Genomic DNA, 23,224 nt, shown 5'->3' with positions numbered 1-23,224 from the left:
TTGGGTGCCTGCGAGTGGGGTGCCTGGGGGGGGGGCCCTGCTGCCATGGAGGGAAGCACCAGCTCCCCCCTCCCCCCCCTGCAGCCCAGGGACCCCTCTACCCACTGGCATCTCACCCTCCCCTCCCTGCTGGAAAGGTAGGTAAGTCAGCAGGGTGTACACGGCATGGGGATTTAATCAGCCCTAAATTTAACCGGTGTTTTTTAAAACCCACCACTTCAATTTAGGGCCTCTGTTTCATCTGTGGTCCTAATCCACCAAAGCATATTAATCAACACTGAACTTTAAGTATGTGAGTACTAGGATTGACTAATGACTATGATGGAATTTCTAACATGCTTTAAGGTAACATCTATGAAGTGCTTTCTGGTGTCCAGAAAAGAGTGCTTCACTTCCAGCTTGATTAAACAGTAAATCATGGGTCGGAGCAGCTTTCACCCATCTTTTTATCTCTGACGTCCACATCAAATAAAGGACTTATATGGCTACAGATTAGGCACTGAACCATTTACCCCTTAGCTTTCTGAGCCCAGAAAGGAATCTAAAACCCTGAGTTAGATGCCCAGATTGTAGTACATGAAGAGAGTTAGGTGTCACCTGTGTGCTTAGTCGGGGGACTCTCTAGAGTTAGCCAACAGAAAATGCTTTGCACAGGGATGTGTCTGATATTCATTCTCTCTTTGGTCTCTCAGAGAAAAAACACTTCTGTCTATTCAGGATTCAGAGCCTAGGACCCTCTCCTGAGGGAGGTGCCTATAATAATATGGAAGACAAGGGTTTGAATCCCTTTCATCTGAGGACAGTGTTGAACCCATTTCTTACTTACTGCATAAGTGCTTTAACAACTGAACTACTGTATAACAGATTAGCACCATACCTTCCTCCTCTTCCTTCAGAAACCACATCTTAAAAAGAAATCAGCTACCACTTCCTGCCAGGCATTGGGCCCTCTTAGAGGCTCTGTGCTGTCTAATTTCTACACCGCCTAATTTAGACACTGTACTGCCTAATTTCTGGATCCTGGTGGGGCTTAGGCAAAAACAAGTGCCTTGCTGAGCAGTGTAGGGCAGTTCTGGGCATGTGGGAAATCAGAACTGCAGGCATCTCCGGAGCTTTCAGGTCAAACAGAGAACCACAGATTAGTTCAGGGCACGTGGTTAAGTGGCCACTGAATGGAAACTTTACATCACAATTAGGGATTTTTATGCCTATATTCTACCTTAATCCTGTTTTACATACTAAGTCCAGTTTGGAACCACCCCCACATTGTTTGGTGGTTTACTTTGAAGGAATCATGGTTTCTTGTAAGGTTTGTTCGATTTCAATAAGCATGGATTTCTTCTGAGGTTTTATTGGCATGCTTATACCCTAAACTTTTATCAAAATGGGTGTGTTTTTTTAACATGTGTTGCAAATTATTTCATTTTATGGTGCTTACCAGTGTTCTTTTTTATGTGCTTGTTGCACATGCAGGTTTTTTTCAGGTATCTAATGCAGATGTTGGAAAGGCTGTTAAATACATTTTGTTATGATTGCTTAGTGAAAACTGAGTTCCATTTTACACTTAAAACAAGGATTCAGCCCTTTTGTTTATTATGAACAGTATGGTGGACCTACCCAAAATTACAACATGCATTCTTTCAGCATAGAATGAGCATCCTGAGAATTTACAAATAAATCTGTTAATTTGTGTATGAGTTAAAATTAATTAAAAATGGAGTCTTTAAAGAAGTTTAGCATCTGTGTCAGCCTTTTCTTTGTCCCAAATGAGCTTAATAATGGAATAAAGCAAGCTCTTTAAAGTTTTTATATAGTTAAAATTAATTGAAATCTTCCACAAAGGCTTTATTTGAGGAAATTAGATTGTAATTAAGATCATTGTTAATGGTTGTTGTATTAAATTGTTATGATTATATAGGCTATTGATAGGGTTAGGTAACTCCTAAGTGGGTCTATTCTGACAGTGGAGGTAATTCAATACCACACTTTCTCTACCATTAATTGAAGTTCAATAATTTTATTGGTTGTAATGACTCAGGGGTATGAAGGGGACTGGACGTGTGTCAAGAGCTCTCATTACTAGATAAACTGGCCCAACTGATATTGCTCTTTAAAGGTATCATGCCTAGGTGCTAGGTGGGTTTCAGTCCTTGAAAGCTTTCTCATGACACTGCCATAGGAAACAGTGCTGCACAAACTGACACAGGAGAACAGGAGAGCCCTTAAAGTACAAGGATATTATGACCTGGGGACAAGTCTTCCCTGACCTTTCCTTTCATATAGGGATTTATTAACATAGGCACTTAAATCAAATGAATTGATTGCAATTAAGGGCTAGGGCCTCCTAGGGCTCTTTTTCATTGTACAGCTAAGTTTGCATTCTAGCTTCTTTGCATTATTGGTGTATCAGTGCATCTGGCCTTTAAAATAAAAAAAAAAAGTTAATAGAGCTAATACAGATCTTCAAGTCATTGGCAATATCAACCCATTACATTCTCCTGGTTTAGTGCTTGCATATGAAATAATTAATCATTTTAAAACTAGCAGTCTTCAGACAAAAAGGCCTACATTAACCTCAAGTTTATTTTGAGAGTATTTATTAGTAACATAAAGTAAAAAGCATTACAGGGTTGTTGTAACTATCTCCAAACTAAAAATCATAAATTTAGGAAATTCAAGGTTAAATTTACACTGAACATAACTCCTAATATAAAAAGGTACCAAATAACCAGTTAAGATAACACATCAACCTTCATGTTACCCTGTAGTGGGATCATGAAAAGGGAAAAGAGTCTAGAAAAACAATAGTTAATTTAACCAGGGGCCATGAATACTGCAAGTCCTAGTTATAATCTTGAGTTTATTACCTTGTGTCACTACTTAGGACATTGCTAGTGGGGAACACGTAGAAGGTGCTCTGACACAGTGGTGCTGAGGGCCCTATAAGCACCTGAGAAAGCAAAACTCATTGTGGAAGGTACTGCTGGTATTTTGATATTTGTTACGTCATTGCTTCTTTCATTTATTCACTTGGTATATTTGGATATTAACAGGGTAAGCACAGAAATCTTAAAGAATTTGAATTGCAAGCATCTAAATCCTCCTTGTAAAAAGTATCCCAATACCACCCTCATTTAAATTAGTGTCATGTGTTTGGAAAATATATTATTAAACATATATGTGGACAAATAATCATATTTCCAATGCTATTAGGATGTCTGAAGAAACAGAGGGAAAATACCCATCATTGTATAGTGACATTCTTGCTGCTTATAGGCCCTGAGCTTGACACTCTATTTTTGTGCTAATTCTATTTAAAAAAAGCCTGTGTGCATAAATATACATTATATTAATAAAATAATATTTAGGATTCAAGCCTTAAAAGCTATCTTATCATGAGGGAACAAAAAAATAAAAGGAGCCAATGTCTACAATGCAACTATGAAGGGGAAAAAATGCTCCACTGTTATTTAGCTGTAATTGGTATTGAGCATCACAATGCATGTGTAATTGGGTCTGTACTTGTATACTTCAAGAGTTCCATGCTATTTCTACTTGAACCCATTTTTTGATATGGCTTGGCTCAGCAGTGCCAGCTACCTCTTGTTATGCAGTTGAAAAACTGTGGCCATTAAAAATAGGATACGGTGTGATTTTGTTTTGCAGCACTGCGTGGAAAATCAGTTGCTGTTCATAACAGCTCTGTGGTTGGTTGATTTAAAGCAGGAGGGTGACTTTGAATTGACAAGCAGACAGTTCATGAAAAAGGATATTGTATCTTTAAGGCTTTCTGACTGATTGTGTTTAACTGAGCTACTCAGCAGGCAGTAATTAGGCTGTAGCTTTGCTGAGAGACTTAAAGCAGAGGCTGTGTTGCTCCATGCACTTGAATTAAAAAAAAAAAAAAAGCACAAAAATTTCTGGATTTGAACAAATGGGATTTTTACTGTTTTTTAGCCAGTATGGGAGCAAACAGAAAGCAGACCCCTAGAGGCTCCTAAAGTTATCTTCCCATGCAGATAGTCTCTAGGGAGCTATGGCTGCTTGCGAAAAGAAGCAATGAGAACCATTATAGAAGCACATGACACTATTGCTGAAGGTCAGAGTGGTATTGGAATAAAAGAGAGGCTGCTGATACAAAGTGACATGGCTGCCACATCTTCTGGCCCAGTTCACAATTTTGATTAGAATGTAGCTCAAATGCATCGTGAATGTGATTAATAAATAAAAGTGCATAATAATTATGATGGAGTGAACTGGTGCTTTCCCAGGCTGCTAAGGAGCAGGAAGGGAGGGGTTGAGGGAAGCGAATGGGAATCTTAGATAAAAGGAAGCAAACAAAATATGCAGTCAGCATTACAGCCTGAGGAAATGTTTGATTTGGAAATACTGCTGCAGTTCTATGAAGTGGACACTGCAGTGCACAATTGCAAACACTGTCACATTGAATGTGAGAATGAATCGTCAACCTTTTCATTCAGAGCATTACAATAATGTAACGTAACATGGAGGGGAAATACCATAAACTTTATGGGTCAGTTTCCATATCAGTAGCATAGGATTTTCACTGCAACACTGTTCTCCTCTCAACTCTCCAGTTTTTATTGTTGTTTCTTTGATATTTGTGGTCTGAGATATTGTCAATTAATACCAGTTAGGTTTCTGTAATACTTGACATTTTATTACGTGGTTGCCCTCTAAAATATAAATTAAAGAGGTATGCTCTCTTCTCCACTGCCATTTTCACTAAGAAAAGAATAATATTTCCTGACGGTTATTTTCTCCCTATTATTTCCAGGGAAGAAATCATTCTGTTCATGGCACAAGCCACTGCTGGGGGTAGCTGCTGAACACTGGATTCTGCCAAGGGATCATATTATAAATTGGAAGAATACTGGAGTATTATTTATATTTACTACAGATTACAAGCTTATTTTGCATGAGGTACAAGAAATCTCATTTGAACATTGCTGCAAATCTGAATATAATTGATTCCAATAGTTCTGACATCAGTTCTGGGAACTTTGAGGTAAGGTTATATTTATTTGAGAGGTTATCCTCCTTCACCCAACTCTGTGGTTTGGTAAATCTTTTTATTTTATCTCATCAGTTCACATGTTAACAAGAAAGCAGATCAATGCCTAAATTGGGAAGAACAGTGCATTAAGAGGGCCGTTGTCCTAAGGTTTGTCGTTTTTAAAGAATGTTTGATCTAAACAAATTATGACAGTTTATCAAAATTCTCTTGCTGAATGATTATAAGAATAAAAACAGCTTTCCAATTACAGCTGGGCCTGCAACAGCTAAAGGGATTCCGTGCCAGAGCCTAAGATTCACCTATCTTTATTTCCTGTTGTTTTCAAGGTCAATTTATTTTGTGTAGTTGATAAATGCTCTTTGAAATTGGGATATACAGAAGATCAAGGATTAAATTGCAAAAGTATTTTTTCCAAGTGACAATGAGCCTAATTCACTGTCAGTTAATGCCAGGTGTTTCTCCCCCTAGTATTAAGTTCTTCAAAACAGTGGCTGTATAGGACACTATTCACAGAGGCTTAACACAGGGAGGAAAATGATTACATTAAGTTGAATAATATGAATAATTCATGACATCACGTTTTGTAATCCTGGTGTTAAGCATAAAACCAGTGGTTTATTTTTCAGCAAAATGTTTTTGTATCATTTCAGATAGTGCATAATGCAAAACAATAACTGCATGCATAATGTGAAAAGCATATTGGCGAATAGGGCCCCTTACAGTGCTTTTGGCCTCATCTGGGGTATCAGAATAAGCATGCTTTGAGGCAATGCCTGTGGGTGCCCATTGTATCTTGAAATCTTCTGGGGCCAATGGAGTGGCTGCCTTTTAATTTGATTTTAAAATATCGCCCCAGATTTTTACTACTAATTTGAAAATCAATTTTTGTACCTTGCTAAAATACATACTTTCCTCATTCTACCTCCCAGTTTATTTCTAGAATTATTCTACTGAGAATAAACAATATAAAGTGAATTAGCTCCCTCTCTCTCTGTCTTTCTGTCTCTCTCTCTCTTCTCCATTACCTTCAATATGAATATACATGTAGGTACTGTATGTATTGCTGAGAACGGAGTGTATTGAGTGAGAGCTACTATAAAGTAGTATTTATCCTTTAAAAAAATGACAATACTTATTTTTTAACTTTAAAATGTTTCTTTCCTGGAAAAAATATTTATCTTGTAGGTTAATGGGACTGAAGAAATTTTAAATGCAATCCAGTGTTATTAAAAGCTTTACTTTTATCCTGTGATGAAGCATCTTTCTTTCCAGAAATGATCTCACATCAGAGGAAATGTGTTTTGTATCCCATATCACAGTTTCCAGGTCAGATCTGCTGTAACAACACTCTTATACAGGACTGATTATTATGCCATATTTCAGGCTGAAATAATTGTATACCTGGGCCATCTGCGCCTGCCTTTTCCAGCACCTTCCTGTGGACAGCTCCAGGGCACTCACTCGAGGTCAAAATGGACTCCTACTGGGTTGGCCACATATTTGTCTTGTAGAATCTGTCAATGGATTTCAAAGCTGTTTCACAAAAGATCTACTGCTTCTAAAAATTACAGCATCCTATATTATGCATTTGCACACATCAAACAAATCTGTTGTCTATGTAATAGAGTAAACATATCTTCTAGTAGTATTGCAATTGTTAGAATGACATTTGAACTAGATTTATCATTTAAAATAATCAATTAATGATTAACTGTCATGGTCAATCACTTTCAAACTGGTTTGAGAAACTTGAAACCTGAGACTAATATACGGATGGTTCATTTCAGGTTATGGCACAAAAATAAACATTTTGCTTTAATTTGTATTTCTCAGAACCTAGCAAAAATAACTCAAGTCATTTTATGGGATCCAGAGTTTCTAAAAATGATTACAATGCATTATTGTATAAAGCATGTCCTATTTTTAATTAATCTTTTATTTAAAGAAATATTTTCACCCATGATACTAAAGAAGACATACACGTACTCAGGCTTGCAGTAGTAAATTTAGAGTTTAATTGTAATATTCTGTTAAGCATTTTTAATAGAAAACCTGATGACCCAATTATAGAATGAAAGTAGAAAATCAGAACACGGTATCTCTATTTGAATATAAAAATGCTGAGATGTATAATACATAGGAGTTTGATATCTATTCTACCTCTTGTCAAGAAGGTATAAAATTATCAAGAATTAACAGAGAGCAGAAATCAGTCCCTGAAAAAAATGAAGCATTCTGTAGAAGAACATAAATTATATTTTAACTCAGAATAATAGGAGCTCAGCCTCTAGGCACAATGCGGAAGTGATGTTCTTATTCTTGCCTTACTTTTCTATACCATCACTGCTTAGAGTGATACCAGTGGCATCTTTTTTCCAGGGCACAGCTTTGACTACTGATTATCAGCTGTGAAATCTACTAGTTTGGTTCCAAAGGTGAAAAGGGAGACAGGCATCTGACTTGGTGAAAGTTAATGGGAGTTAGTGCTTTACTGCCCTTTGCGCCTTTGGAAATCTTTCCCTTACCACATTTCATTCCTCTCATGCTGTGTCTTCAGATTTTTCTTTTCACTTCCTAAAAGAGCCATTGCAAAGCAAAGGCCCTTAGAAGACTGAAAACACACATTAGTAGTAGCTTTTAGTCTTATTATATCAGTTCCAGGGAAGGACTGTATTGTACTGTGACAATATTTGAGATGTATTTAGCTGAGTTATCCTGAAGTCAGGCAGAAGGTAGGATGGGTTGGCACCTTATAGACTAACTGGTTCAAAGACCTAGGCTTTCATAGGCAAAAAGCTACTTTGTCAGATGCCTGCATTCTGCCTTTCTGTAAATGGCCTTTGCATTCTTAAAGGAGTTGAGGCAGAGATGAGAATGTGAGTGGTCTGAGGTTTCCACAATCAGAATGGTGCCATCTTATCTGTATGCCTTTGAGAGTTAGTCCTAAGTTGTGTGCTTAGGAGCATGAGACACATCCGCCTTTGACTTTGTGGCATCAACTATTCTGTGATAGTAGGAGATTTACTATTGATTAGATCCACCATCTTTTAAAGGATTAGCTATTGGGAAAAGGATGCTTCCAAGCACAAACAACCTTTGATAGGCCTTATAAAGTATGATGTATTGGTGTTGTTTTTTCCTGATTTTGGACTAGAATCCATTTGAGCTTGATCAACCCTTCATCACTTAAAGCTGTATTCAATTATATTTAGCTTTCCACCTGTACTTCTAGATTTTCATAGGTGAGGCAAGTTGGAACATAAGTATTACTCTTGAATTTGATTATGATCATACAGCATCACTGGGGATGCACATATGCATTAGTCCATCAGCACAGATTGCACCTGGGCTTCTCTTTGCAGCTTTGAGGGGTTTTAATTTTGGAACCAACTAAGGCCCTCAGTTTGCAAATGTCAGCAGTTATCTTTCCTTTGAGGGATAGCAGTTTGATATTAGACAAAGAGATTGAGCTATATTTTGGAATAAAACAGGATTGGACTGAAATAGGACAGCTTGGGTGCATCTACACATGCTCATTTACTGCTCAGTAAGCAAAATTACTGCACAGTGCGGGCATGCATCTACATGTGCATGCCTGTACTGCATAGTAAATATGGTGACTTACACTGATTTGAGCATAAATTTGATACCTGTATCATGCAGATATCAAATTCATGCCCAATTAGTTGTTACACTGTAATGCACATGTAGACAACTTACTGCACAGTAACACTGTGTGTGTGGACTGACTTGGGACTAACTTTTGTCCCAAGTCAGTCCACACACAGTGTTAATGCACTTTAATTCCTGCACATGTAGACACCAGCCTACTCCAACTTACTGCGCAGTAAATTTAAGCCGGCCTAAATGCATGTTTAGACACACCCCTTTTATATTAGATGATTCAAGTTGCTACCATGATAAGAGTAGAGAACTTCCCTGAGGACAATGTCATGAACAGAGAAACAGTAAATGGGCATTAGGGACTTTTGGTAGTTTGAGAGAGAATGATAGGAACCAATATGTTAAGCTGGAAATACTGTTATGGATTGAGAACCAGTGATGTGGGGTAGCTGAACTCAAAGCTGCTGGGTGGTCCTGGTAGCAGTGGTTAGATTCTTTTTAAGGGTCAGAGGTTTTTCAGGACATGGGTTGGATCTTTGCTACTCACAGAAGTCGAGAAATGAGTAATGTCTTTCGTATGAATTAGGTATGAATGCAGCTACTTTGCCGAAGAATATGCTGGAGCTTCTTTCAGTTCCTTCTTGGGTTTATTAATATGTCTAAGACCACAGGTCTTGGCCAGGCACTAGAATAAGACAGTTTTAGGTTTAAATAGGCTATTTCAGTTTTGGACAATTATGCACTGAGCGCTGAAGGGAGTAGGAGGCTGATGACAGCTCAGTATTACAGTCTCCATTTCCTGATGCAGGATAAGCTGCTTTAGATGCCATCTTGTTTATGTTTTAGCTATATCCTCTTATCTATATCTAGTACTTGTGTCCACTTAAATTACTTCTTGCCATTCACACACTAAGTTCATATGCTCTCCATTCCAGCCTCCTATTTGACCTGTATCCACTGATACTCCAAGGTGCTGAGTACCTTCTGGGACTTGATGAGTATCCTTATCTCCTAATGGTGCAAATGAAAATAAAGGCTCTCACCCCTTGTCAGGAGGCACTCAGCACTGCATGGAATAAGGTTCTTATGAACAGATTCTTATCTTAGCTCTGTCTTCTATCACCAGCCCCACAAAAGATGGACCAGAATGGGACTAGATCCTATTTGTCTTTACTGACTGAAATGGCACTTATCCAGCTCTGCAATGTTATTTTTGTTACTTAATCACTGTTTGTGATTGTTTTTCCATCTGACACTTGCTGTCATACCTGTCAGAAGTGATTCCCCTATGTTTTACTCCAAAAGCCTAGCAATTTGGGCACTTACCCAGGGACCAGGAGACCCAGGTTCTATGTCCCCTCCCCAGAAGGGCTTTGAATGTACATCTTCTGTTTCCCAGACACAGTGTTCCAGCAGCTAGGGTACATTTTAGGCATTTTCTAGTCCCTTTGTTACTTGCCACTTAAAGTTGATGCTCTAGGCAGCTAGGAGGAGACACACGGGTCAGGAGGAAGTGTGATTCAGTGAGATTGATTCTGTTCTGGATGTGGGGGATCCTTGCTGTCAATGAGCAGAAAATTCCTCGGCCCGTTTTGTACAACTCAAAGTGGTTCATCTTCAAGAGGGCAGTGTGCAGGATGAAGGGGCTTATAATTTGGGTCTCCTGCCTTTCTGGCTCAGTGCTCTGACCACTAGGCTGTTAGGCTAAAGGATAGGAGATCCTTCCTCTTTTTCCTCTGTCTGACATGTTAGTGATGGATTTTTGGTAGGGTACAATTTCAGGCCTTATGCAAATATCTGGTGAGCGTAAGGTGCCATATACCCACCTGGCTAGAGTGTATCATGATGAGCATTAGGGCTATGTGAGGCTTGGTTCATGGTTCAGATCTGGGGCCGCTTTGGATGCTTCAGCATCTGAAGCAGCATGCCTGGAGCAAAGCGTGGGCTCATTCAAGTTGTCTGAAGAGGTTTGGAGCTTCCAAAGCGCTTCGGAAAAGCTTCAGATGCTTCAGACACTGAAAGTGAAAGTTAGAAGAGGGAGGGGTAACAGGGGAGGGAGGGAGAGTGGGTGGGGGGGAGGGGAAGTGGGGGAGAAGACTGACATGTGTAGATGGCCAGTGAGAAGGATTTCTCTCTGGCTGCCTTTCCAATGACAGTGTCTGAGGGGAGGGACCTAGAATCAACATAAAAGCCTGTGTTTGGAGGTATGCTGTGCCTTTTGCTAGCTGCTCCTTTTTGTTGTTAGAAAGGTTGGGTAGGATTTAGCTTATCTTAGCTTAGCTTAGCATCTCTTAGTACTATTCAATTCATTTCTTTCAACTTATATTTGCTCTTTTTTTTTGCAAACTTTGAAAAAAGAAAGATGTGTTTTCCCTGCCAGCGTGATCCATCACTGTGCAGGGAAGCCCACAGATGGTTTGCATTGTAATTTGTTCCCTCTCAGGATCAGGCCTGAGAGACTGGAGGCAGAGTGGTTTTTTGGTGAGGAATGTGCCCCCACAGGTAGTTGGGTTTTGTTGTCTTTGATAGATTCTGGTGCAGTTTGTAGGGGTACTGGAGATAGTTAGCAGGTTTTGTGTTTTGAGCTGTAGGAAGTTGGCTTCAGTTCTGGTGTTGAGGTTAGGTGCTTGTTTGAGTGTACTAACCACTTTTCAGAGCTGGGCCTGTGAACTGCACTTCATCAGCCTCCTAGGTAGTAGGTACAGAAACTCATGGACTCAATATACACAGTGGAGTTCTGGCACACTGCGGCCGGCCTGACATCTGACACCCCAGGCACCTCTGCACTTTTACCTGCGCTGCTACATCCCCCTTTGCCCCCTACCCCTCATCTCAGCCTGTCCGTCACCCCCTGACACCTCCATTTCCATTTTCACTGACTTGCTTTCTTGCCTGCATTGCGGGCCAGGCCAGCCTCTGGCTTCTTTACTATTCCTTCCATCCAGGACCAACTTCAGGTACATCCTCAGCCTGACAAAGGGGTTTTCAACCTTAAAGCTTCCGAAGATACATTTTTTTTAAGTACTCCTTTTTTTCATAATAAACATATAGACATAAAAACACAAGATAAGCCATCATACACAATGAGTAACATCATATGTCCAACACAGCACAACATCTTTACTTCTTGCTGTCAATTCCTTTATAAAAGCAAGGCTCTGTGACAGTTCTGTTTGGGTACCTTTGATGCTGGTGCTGATGGTACTGGTGTTGAGCCAGCTAAGTTATTTTACCTGTTGTCACGTAAAGTGGTGGACTGGACGTGAGGCTGTAGGGGAGGAGGAGGCCTCACTGGGGCACACTGCGATGTTGTGTAGAGGCTGCAGCACCAGGAAAGGCACACCTTAACACACACACAGTGTCACCCGCCCACATCACGAGTTTTGTCTGTCAGCTGCTTGAGGTGCAGGGCCCCAGAAGACAGACTCCCCCAGTAAGACACACACACAGCTGGCAGGTGTCTTGGCCTCAGCAGGGGCCACCACCCTTGCAGTTTTCAGCCCGCTGCACCTTAACACACACAGGGCCATATACGTCACAAGTTTTGCCTGTCAGCAGCTTGAGGTGCAGTTCCGCCCAAACCCCTGCACCAATCTTTTTGAAACTTGGCAGGCTTTGTGGCCTCACCAGGGGCCACCACCCCTGCAGTTTTCACCCCCTGTGTTGTAACACATAGACATGACATGAGTTTTGCTTTCAAGAATTTGGGGTGCAGTTCCCTCCAAACCCCTGCACCTATCTTCTTGAAACTTGGCAGGCTTCATGCTACCATCCCTGCAAGTTTCATCCAAATCAGACAAAAAACAACAAAGTTATAGATATTTCATTGATTCCCCATTATACCCTATGGCTGGATCTCCCAGGCGGCTTCGAAGCTTTGGAGCTGCTTCGGCCGGATCGAAGTGGCAAACTGATCCAGAGCTCTGGATCATATCACCGCAAAGTGGCCGGATCCAAAGCTGGATCAAATACCTGCCTACTCGCATAGGCCTACTGAGCATACTTAGTAGCCATGCTGACATTTCCTGGATGCTTGTGCCTGAAATAGAACTACAACTATATATAAGTGCCAAGAATGACACTGGCATGGCTGTGTGAGTGTCATTTAGCTATGTAAAATGAAATAGGATCTAGTCCCTGACTCTGACAGAAGGTATTCCCTGAATTGCTCCCATCTCAGCCAAAGCAGGCTTTTTTCCTATTGATAGGTAAAAGTTTGAAGGCATTCTTGAGGACTCTTTGACAGGAAAAAAAACATTCTGGTTACTTCCAGACAACCTTCACCAGAAATTAATTAATTTATTTATTAGATTTATATGCTACTCTTCCCAGCAAAGGCTCAGCATAGCTTATAGAAAAGAGAAAAACAATTTATAAAATAAGGAAACAAGAAAAGCATATAAAAGACAAGAATACATTAGGATAAGTTGGGTGCATTTAGTACTGCAGTCATTTAGTGGTACTTGCTTTAGGGACTGTGGAGCCTGGTTTGGATAAGAAAGACAAAGGTAGGTGTCTTCAGCATACTGATGGAACCTCATTCCAAATCTCCCCATGATCATATCCAGCAGCTCCATACAGGTTTCCAACACTTTATGTGGTACATGTGTTCCTGGAAAATGGCACATAACTTGAATTCACACAAAGGCAACCCACTTAACAATGTAACAAATAGGGATATGTTCCAAGACCTCAACTGTATTGACTGTCAGACCCATTTCTACAACTTTTACAAGACAATTTTGGTACTCACCAATACTAGACAGTTGGAGATAAGGTAGTGGGACACTTAGACACCATAATGGGGATGGCAACTGCAGAAACACATGTTGCAGACAATGAGCAAGGAACACAGATCCACACAGGAGACTATATTTTGGTGTGCATAACTTCCGCAATGAACTGTACAAAGCAGCTGACTGCAGGCTTCCACCACACCAATTGCATGAGTGAATTTACCTTGCATATAATTAATTTTTTCTATAAAAATGGTTATCACATAAGAGTGAATTCACATGTATAGAACTTTCATAAGAGGTATATGTGTTGAACAGGATGGGTAATAGGTAATACCTTCCCTGGGTGACTCCATAGAGAAGGTACCGTGGGGAAGTATAGGGATGACAATCACTTGGCTATCACCATACTGTGGAACTGTCCTGATAGGAAAGAGTGAAATCAGTTAAGAGCATACCATAAACTGATCCTGCGTAAAGCTGTAGCTGCAGTTTTCCAGAAGAAGAAAAATAAACCCCAAATAAAATGTTAAGATTTATCGGGTTCAAACAGACTGTCAGGCCAAATACCCACTGGGCCATGTAAATGCTTTTATCAGAGGCTCATAGTTAGGTGTATCAAAGGCCACTGAAATACGAGATTAAAAACGCTAGAGAGTCAGGAACTTCCCTTGTCTGAGATTGATCCTGCATAAAGCTGTATCTGTAGTTTTCCAAAAGAAGGAAAATAAATCCCAAATAAAATGTTAAGATTTATCAGGTTCATACAGACCCTCTGGCCAATTTAGCATGTCCTCAATGTAGTAGCTGTAGGTGGCAGAGACATTCCAATTTGTCCCTCCATCACAATTTAATATAAAATTACAATCTAAAAACTAGATGCCAGAGTTGGTGACTCAGGTGCATTTTGGGCCTTCTACTCAGGATCTTTGGGCTCCTATATATGTGTGCAGAGCCTGCTCTGATGCGCTAGAAATCTAGCACATTGAAGCAGACTCGATTAATTGAGTCTGCAGGAGCACAGAAATTGATGTGCTCCTGCAGCCTTCTGTGTCATGTGTATCAACATCTCAGCACGTCTCTGTGCTGAAAACAAGATGGCAGGGCTCTTTGGAATCTAACACGTTCAAAGCGCCTTGCCACCATTTTTTCGGTGCTGGAATGCTGATACACATGATGCATGGGCACTTTTAATTAGCACAGCTCACTAATTAAAGCACCCAGCACTGCATTCCACAACACATGTAAAAATGCCCTTTGTGAATATATTTAGGGAAATGATGTATGTTTTCATTTTAAAACCAAAATAAGCATAGAATGTTAATAATAGAGTTAATGATAGATTTTTGCATTTAGCTCTTTTTCTTTCTCCATCTTTCTCTTGTGTACACAAACTCATAGACACACATACAAACTCTCTCTTGTTCTCTCTCTCAAATACATATACTATAACTCTGCAACCAATTAAATTTGATGAGCTAGCTATAATTCCATTGCCACCTCAAATAATTTATTTCTGTCAGTGGAGCACTGCAGAAATATCAGTGACAAAATAAGGATAGTTAAGTGGAAAACATATTCAATAATTAATCAGCTGAGTAAGATCATACATTTTTAATAAATATTTAGAAGAAAATATGCATCATGTTGCATTTTCTGCAGATCATAGAATTTGCAAAGGTATGAAATGCAAAGCTCATTTCATGGCATTTTCAAGGAGTACAAGGTGTTGAACAAATAAAACTTTGCACTAAACTCTTATTGCCAATTCTACAATGTACTGAATACTCTCCCTGAAAGGTGTGGAATCTGCCTCCCACTGACTCCCATTGACTTTGATGTTAAGAGTACCTTTCTGCATCAGAACTTTACTCTCTACTTCAAAATAAATGAAGTATTTATGAAACACTTCTTTGGTTTATATGTAGTTCAGAAAAATGGCTTTTTACTTATTGCTGTCTAGCAGAATATAGAAAGGATGTGGGCAGGCTTGAACAACAGTTAGAATATGACCTATTTAGAATTACATGCTCATTACTTAATTGTATCTATACATATGCAGTGCTGCCTTCTGGGGCTCGTCCCCCTTCCTTTTATGTAATATATGGAATAATACATTCTACTAGAGGGACTAATAGATGATATACAGGCTCAGATAGGGACTGTATATAAGATTTATTAAGTATATGACTGGTACCAATGAAGTTAATTGGACTGCTGTTATGTAGAACTGGTTGGAAAATGTTTTATTGATTGATTATAGCTTTGTTTATAGAGAGAATTTTACCTTTTTGAGAAAAAAAATGGGTTTCATCTGGGGAGAATATTTGCCAAAAACTGGAAACTCAGTGGAATGCAGACACTGCTTTATAAAAAAAAAAAAAGTAGAATACCTAATTTTTCATTGAAAAAATTTTAATAGAATTTTTTTTCAACCTAATAACTGGCTTGCAGTTGTATAAAGTACTTGGTGGATGAGGATTACAGTTTTTAAAAGAAGAGAGTAATTTTATACAAGTTAGCAAAAATCACAACTTTTTAGAATAAGCCTTTGTTTACAAATGTAAATAGAACAAATTGATTTTAAAGAAAATTGTTGTTTTTGTTCTTGGTCACACTACAGGCATATTATATAAGCACATCAAAGTACATTATGTCACTTAATCTCCCTGTGCCTTAATTTCTCATCTGTACAATGTGGGGGAAATAATACCAATTGTAGAACAGTTCCACAAGTTTTAATTATTTGCTTATAAAGCATTTTGAGATCCTCCAGTAGAAAGTAGTCTTGTGCAATATTTCTGTTATTTTGAGAGCTAAAGGTTATCCACAATCTTTTCTCATAGATGATGTGACTCAAAGTCAGTCATCCAAGTTGCTGACCAATAGTCCTGTATCAGTGAGTTTTGAACAGAGCCCACAGAAGCCTAAGATTATGTAGGCTGGAGAGATTTTGTTGAGAAAATGTTAAAATTATAGTAATTAAATGGCTTGGTAATGTTGGAAGAGATTACGAGACCCCACACATAGGTGTTGTATATTTCATAGACATTAGGGCTGGAAGGGACCTCGGAAGATCATCGAGTCTAGTCCTCTGCCCCAGGGGCAGGAAGTCACCAGGGGTCATAGGATCCCACCAAGATAAACATCCAACTTTCTCTTGAAGGCGTTCAAAGTAGGTGCTTGAACCACCTCCAGTGGCAGGCTATTCTAGACCTTGGGGGCTCAGACAGTAAAGAAGTTCTTCTTTATGTCCAGACTGAAGCAGTCTTGGAGGAGTTTATGACCATTCAACCTTGTCATCCCTTGGGGTGCTCTGGTGAAGAAATGTTCCCCCAGATCCTGGTTAGCACCCCTTATAAACTTATAGGCAGCCATGAGATCATCCCTGAGCCTGCGCTTTTCCAGGCTGAAGAGTACCATAGCTCTCAGCCTCTTGTCATAAGGTCTGTTTTCCTGACTTCTGATCATGCACGTAGCTCTTCTATGGACTGTCTTGAACTTCTCCACATCCTTTTTGATTTGTGGAGCCCAAAACTGGATGCAGTACTCCAGCTGTGGCCTCACCAAGGCCAAGTACAACAGGAGATTGACATCCTGCGATTTGCCTGAGAAGCATCTATGGATGCAAGCCAGCGTTTTGCTTGCTTTACTACCTGCAGCATCACATTGAAGGCTCAGGTTCATTTTGTTGTTAATCATGCCCCCCAAGTCCCTTTCATCCGTAGTGCTAGCCAGTGTAGCAGTGCTGAGCCTATAAGCATGCTGTGGTGTATATTAACACAACTATTGGATTTGGTCAAGGTGACGTGCTTATGTAGAGATGGAGATTGTGAACAGCCACAGAATACCTGCTTTTTCCTGCCTCCCCCCCACGCCCTTTTTAGCAGAATACCTGCTGGTCATTTTATGAAACAGCTTTATTGATGACTTGGCCACAAGTCCAGCCTTGAAGCAAAGTGAATAGTTGATATGGTAGCAGGCAGACTAAAAAAGGGAAGAGTCAAGTTGGGGAAGAGCTAAATGGACAGATAACAGCGGTGACCCCAATACAGAGTATTAACATTCCATTATGAAATGGCATGCCTGTAATCTTTGCCAAAACAACAGGGACTGAATTCTCCAATAAAAAATTACCTTGAATATTTTACTTGAACCATTACATTAATTACACTGCCACTCTACATGCTGCTATAATTAATAGTTTTACAGTATTTCCATTATAAGCCTCTCTCTCTCAACTCCTGGCTGAGAAGGGATGAGCATTAGTGTGAGAGAAAAGAGAAAGTGACTGAAGTAAATGAAGGTGGAAAAACTGGTGATGGAATAATATTGTAAGAATTGTAATTCCTTTTATAAGAAGTTAAGAAATAGCCAGCGTATTGGATACTAAACAGAATTATTCAGAGCACAAAATGTTAAAAAAATATATATTTTAAAAATACTGAGTGACACAAAACTATATGGATGCACTAATATGCCACAGCAGTAGGTGTCCTTCTGAAAAAACATAAACAGGTTGCAAAGGAATAAAGAGTGTAATGAATGGCATGTTTGCTTAGTTAGAAAGAGCATACTGTGCAAGAATAGGCCTGAAGCAGAGACTGACTAGACTAGCCTGCAAGAAAGATATAAGAGCAAAAGATAGAGAGAAAGTTGGAAAAGCAAGATAAGTAGACTTAGGGCTAGAAAAGGCAGAAAGATGTCTGGACTGTAGGAAAACAAGTGTGGTCTACAACAGATGATAAGGGCTTAAAAAGGGGCAGTAATCCTTTGGCCATCCATGAATATCAGATCTGAGGAAAAGAGACCCCTAAAGTAGAACGTGTGAATGGGCTGAAGAGAGGAAACCACAGAGTAGTAGATGTGGAAGTCAAGGTGCTGGTTGTAGGTAGTACGGAGAAAAGGGAAATCATGGTATTTGAAAGGAAAATAAACATGGTAGCTCATCCACTAGATGCCAACAGTTTGTACTGGTAAGACATAATCCTTGTGCTTTTGTTTGGTTTTTTTTGCAAAATAATATTTTAAAAAATTCTCAGAAGTGATGCCTGGTATATTTCAGTGAATGAAGGTACAGACATATTCTTATTTGCCTTCACATCAGACGTCCACGTCTTATCCCTGCTTCAACATGATTTGCTGCTCTCCTTGGGTCGATTGTCTCTTAGTTATGTCCATTGTCTCACAGGAAGGTGCTTCCCTGAAAAATCTCTGTGTAGCTGTGCGTAGGGGATTCAATGCTTTTTTCAGTCCACCAGAAAATACCTCTTTATGTTTCCCTTTTTATTTTCTCTTAGGTTTCAGGGCTTAGTTGAAAGTCTCTCCACAATGGATCAGGTTAACATGAGGTCTGGTATAACAGGAGGCTTATAAAACATATAGGTTTTCCTGTAGATGGCTTGTTCTAGATGGGTGAATTCCACCCTCTATACCTTTCAGTAGTTCTAAGGGCGCATGTAAAATGAATATCAGACCTATAACATCCCCATTCACCTTGCCATCACAACTTGAAATTAGTTGTAATGGATTCTTAGAAATACAATGGGTTATTAAATCATGCATTCAGTTTCTCAGTCTTTTCTTCTTTGATTACAGTAATATCAGTAGGACTTTCAAAAAATATTTTGTCCCCTTATTTTCACTGAATAGAAATATGAAAACAAGTTTGTTGATAAAGTTGTAAATTCTTCCCTTACATTACACAGTATCACTGTTGATACAATCTCTATACCCTACCTATTGTGCATCTACTAAAAGGTATCACTTTAGGTAAGAAACCATGTATTTTTAGCATGGATGATGTCACAAACACCATTATGTTGTCCATAGGGTGGCCTAGGTCTTCGGATTTTTCCCAGCCTGGAAAGTAGTCCAGAGCCCCAGCAGTCTGAGCTAGTAGAGTCAGCCGAGAGGCTGATCTCTAAAACTACGGGCAGGATTGTCATGAGGGCTAGGGTGTAGCCAGATAGGAGGGTAAGAAACTTCATTTGTGTCTCTGTTCTGTCACCAAATGTATAGTCAGTTTTTCTTGTATAAACCTTTTCTCCTTTATAATGAATTAATTTGCTGTTTTCTCTTTACTAACTGCCTGTGGTGAAAAGTGATATCTGGCTGAGTCATATTCCAGGCTAGCCCATTATATGGAAAGGAGGATCTAAAATTTCTTTTGCTATCCAAACAGAATTCATATATACCTGGCAGAAATTCCCTTGCTGAAGTTGTGAGGTCCAGTATAAGGGCAGTGGAGCTGAGGCTTGCCAGGATAAAGCAGCAAGCCAAAGCAAATCTGGTCTGTTCTTTGGGACAAGCAGTGGGACAACAGAGAGAAACGCGGGACTCTGTGGGGATGGATTTGTGGCAGATGAGCATAAGGTTATGTAAATACTGGCATTTCTATAATAGATAAATTTAGGGAATTCCCAGTGTCCACTGGCTCTTAAACTCCTATTTCAACTTATATATTTTATAGCTGAATTTTATTGTCCTAGGTTGCTGTAATATTCATTTTAAAAGGAACTTGGAGTTGTCCAAAAATTGGCAGAACTAACGAAACAATTTTCTGACAAAGAAGCTGAAGCAGCAGTTCTGTATCCAGCCAAGATGTAGGTGATCAACAATAGGAAAACTTTTGCATTCTGGGACTCTAGGTCAAGCCAACAATTGCCAGGAGAAAGTAAAAATGAGTAATAATTTGATCAGTGCACACAGTAAACTACCAGAAGACTAAGGGGAGCAGAAACTTTTGAACTTTAATATAGCACCCAAAGTCTTTTCAGAAGAAGTGCGCTTCACTGTTTGACTTATTTTTTTCCTTCTTAGATTATGAAACTGTTTAAAATAATTCATCCTATAAATTAAGTGCAAAAATGAGTATGAGTGGGGGTGGCTCTGACTCCAGAGACAGGGTCAGAGCTTTAGCGGCCATCTGGCCTGGGCCAATACTCGAATCCAAGACAAGGACTCCAGGACAAGATAAACATGCGCATAACATTAAACATGTGAGCAGTCATATTTTCTTCTGTGGGGTGTAAGAGAGCCTTCAGTACTTTCTTTATCTGGAGTTTTATATACGATGTTTACTCAAATCCAAGGCAAATTTTATTTCCCTATTCATAAAGTACTGAAGGTTGTCTTATGCCCCAGAGAATATATGACTGCTCACATGTTTAATATTATGCACATGTTTATCTAACTTGCTCAAGTAAACAACATACTACCAAGCAAAAATCTTTGCTAAAACCATTAAGAATGAGTGAGCTCTTTAGTGAAGTCTGGCTACCACTTCAAAAGAATTTTACTATTTCTTTGTAAAAATTCAGTTCCTTGTAAAATATAATAAGCAAGCCTGGCAATGAACAGTTCTATACAGTTCCTAGATTATTTACTACCCAGTTTATACCTACCTGTAATTTTGCCCCCTCCTTTGTTCTGTTGCATGTATTCTCTTTAATTTTAGTTTGTTTTCTTGATTATATAGATAGAATTTTGTCTCATGCCTATTTTCCCTCTCATAGTTTACAAAGGAAGACTATTATGATCAATAGCAATGGCTTGAGAGATTTGTTTGATTTTAGGAAGTGTGTTGATCATGTGGTGATGTAAATTCATGTAAGTGGATGTGGAACCTGAAAGTTTTTAACTACAGGGTAACAATTGTAGCAATAAGTTAATGACATGTAGCTTTTGTAACATGTGGTGTGGCATAGGCTAATGTTTTGTTTTTTAAAAATTGACTGGGAAACAGAGTATCTTCTATAACACTGGACCACCTATTCTTTAGTTTGGACGAGCAATATTTCCTCACATACCTATACACATTGGTTTTCATTGCTATATTAACAATACCAACATTAAAAGGCAAGTATCAATAAGGGGATAAATTCACACTAAATATTCTAAGTGAAATTAGGAACATGTGATGCTGAATCCAGCCTGTTGCATTTGCAGGTTACTTTTATCCAAGTAATACCCACAATCACCTTTTCAATCCCTCACACGTGACTGCAGGGCACAACACCCAGAATATCAGCAACACTCAATAGCATGCCATAGGTAAAATCAGGGGATGTGAAGGCACTGCCAATACTCTGCCACTGCAATGACAGAAAAGTGGTTGACTAATATATGTTCAGAAGATCCTAGGAAAAGGACCATGCATCCTCACTGAAATTAGTGGGCCTTCTAACATTGACTTCATTGGGCAAATATTTCACCTCCAGAGAACAATCATACTAGAAATGTTATTGAATCCTAAAGTATTGGAAAACACCTAGGCATAATTCTGGCAAGTTTGAGCAACTTTACCAAAATTTAGTTAATATGTGATATCTTCAGCTTGTGTAAATTGTCATAAATCTGATGAATATATTCGGCAATTCAACTTTGTACTTAAAAGGGCTCATCATATTATTTGGAAATATTAAAATTATACACATGTTCATGTTCACTGCTAAATGGCTTTTAATATAGTTAAGCTTATTGAATATTAAAATATATGGCAATATGCTAATATATTTGTCAATAAATGACTTAAAATGATCTATTTAAATTTATTCTTAAGCTGTTTTAAATTTCTTTGTTTAACTGCAAATGTAGTTCCTAATGCTAGCAGCAAAATAGGTGTTGAACAAAATAGTTCTTGAAAATATATTACAAATCTGAAACCTGTATGTAGAGTGACAGTCTGCTCTCTATCTTTGGTAGTTCTTATACATATATATACATTTCTAGTTTTTGCATGCAATATGCAATTTAGTTCTAATTGACTGGAAGTTATGAAGCTTAATTTTGAACAATATCTAGAGAATCGCTAAATATGTCATGTGGTGTTTTTAATATTGGAATAGATTTTAAATTCTCTGTTCCTTCTGTTCTTTCTTTTTACAGAAAATATATTTAGGTCTGACCTGAAGATTGCTGCTTTTGTACCATTCCATTAACATATAGGATTGTTGTTTCTCTACTTTTTTAATGTATCTTTATCTAATAAAGCAAGTTGTACAAAATGGCAATGGCTGTAATATTAGGTAAAACTTAATTTCAGCACGGGTACTGTATAATATGAATTTTTCTCTAAGGAAAAAAAAATTTGCAAGGTAAGATTTCAGATATAGAAGTAGAAGTATGAATGCTTTTCTCTTTCCTTTTATTATTCACTTTATGAATTAGCCCTAGTTTACTTGTTTCGATTGGTGTCGACATATTTTTGAATATTATTAGCATAGCAATCAGGCTTGTTCTCAGGTTATTGAATGGTGTGTTGACTTCCGAAATAAATAGATATGCAGTGTGAAGGACGAGCTGTCACTTTGGGAGAGCTTTGCTGATCTAAATTAAAAGGCACTTCTAATTGAAAACTGTATTAGAAGGAGGGTTAGGGAAACAATGAAACCACTTTGTCCCTTTCAGTTTTTATGGAGTTCAGTTAGAAAATATAGGGAGAGAAGTAAAATGATTATATTATATTATATTATAATATAAATACTGGTGTTAAGTTACACTTAAATAACCATATCACAGTCAAAAACTTTCAGATATCTCCACTGGGCCCTTGTTGCAGCCCCCTTTTACTTAGTATATTTGACGTTAAGTGAGTGATCCTGAGAAAAGCTGGATATCTGCAGTTCTTGTTGAATGCAGTGGTAAGTCTAGGTGCCCCTACCCTTTAAATTAAATTCTGCTCTCTCACCTTGATTACAATATATTATATACCCAATCCAAAGCGTATTGGAACAGTGTTAAGACTTCATGTGACTTTGGATTTGGATCAAGTCTGATGCTCAGTTCTCAAATCTGTATGTAATTCTATTGGCTCCAGTAGAGT

This window comes from Alligator sinensis, unplaced genomic scaffold (assembly GCF_000455745.1).
Source record: "Alligator sinensis unplaced genomic scaffold, ASM45574v1 scaffold860_1, whole genome shotgun sequence".
Taxonomy (NCBI): domain Eukaryota; kingdom Metazoa; phylum Chordata; order Crocodylia; family Alligatoridae; genus Alligator; species Alligator sinensis.
The sequence above is the reverse complement of the archived record's forward strand: the minus strand, read 5'-3'. Positions refer to the sequence as shown.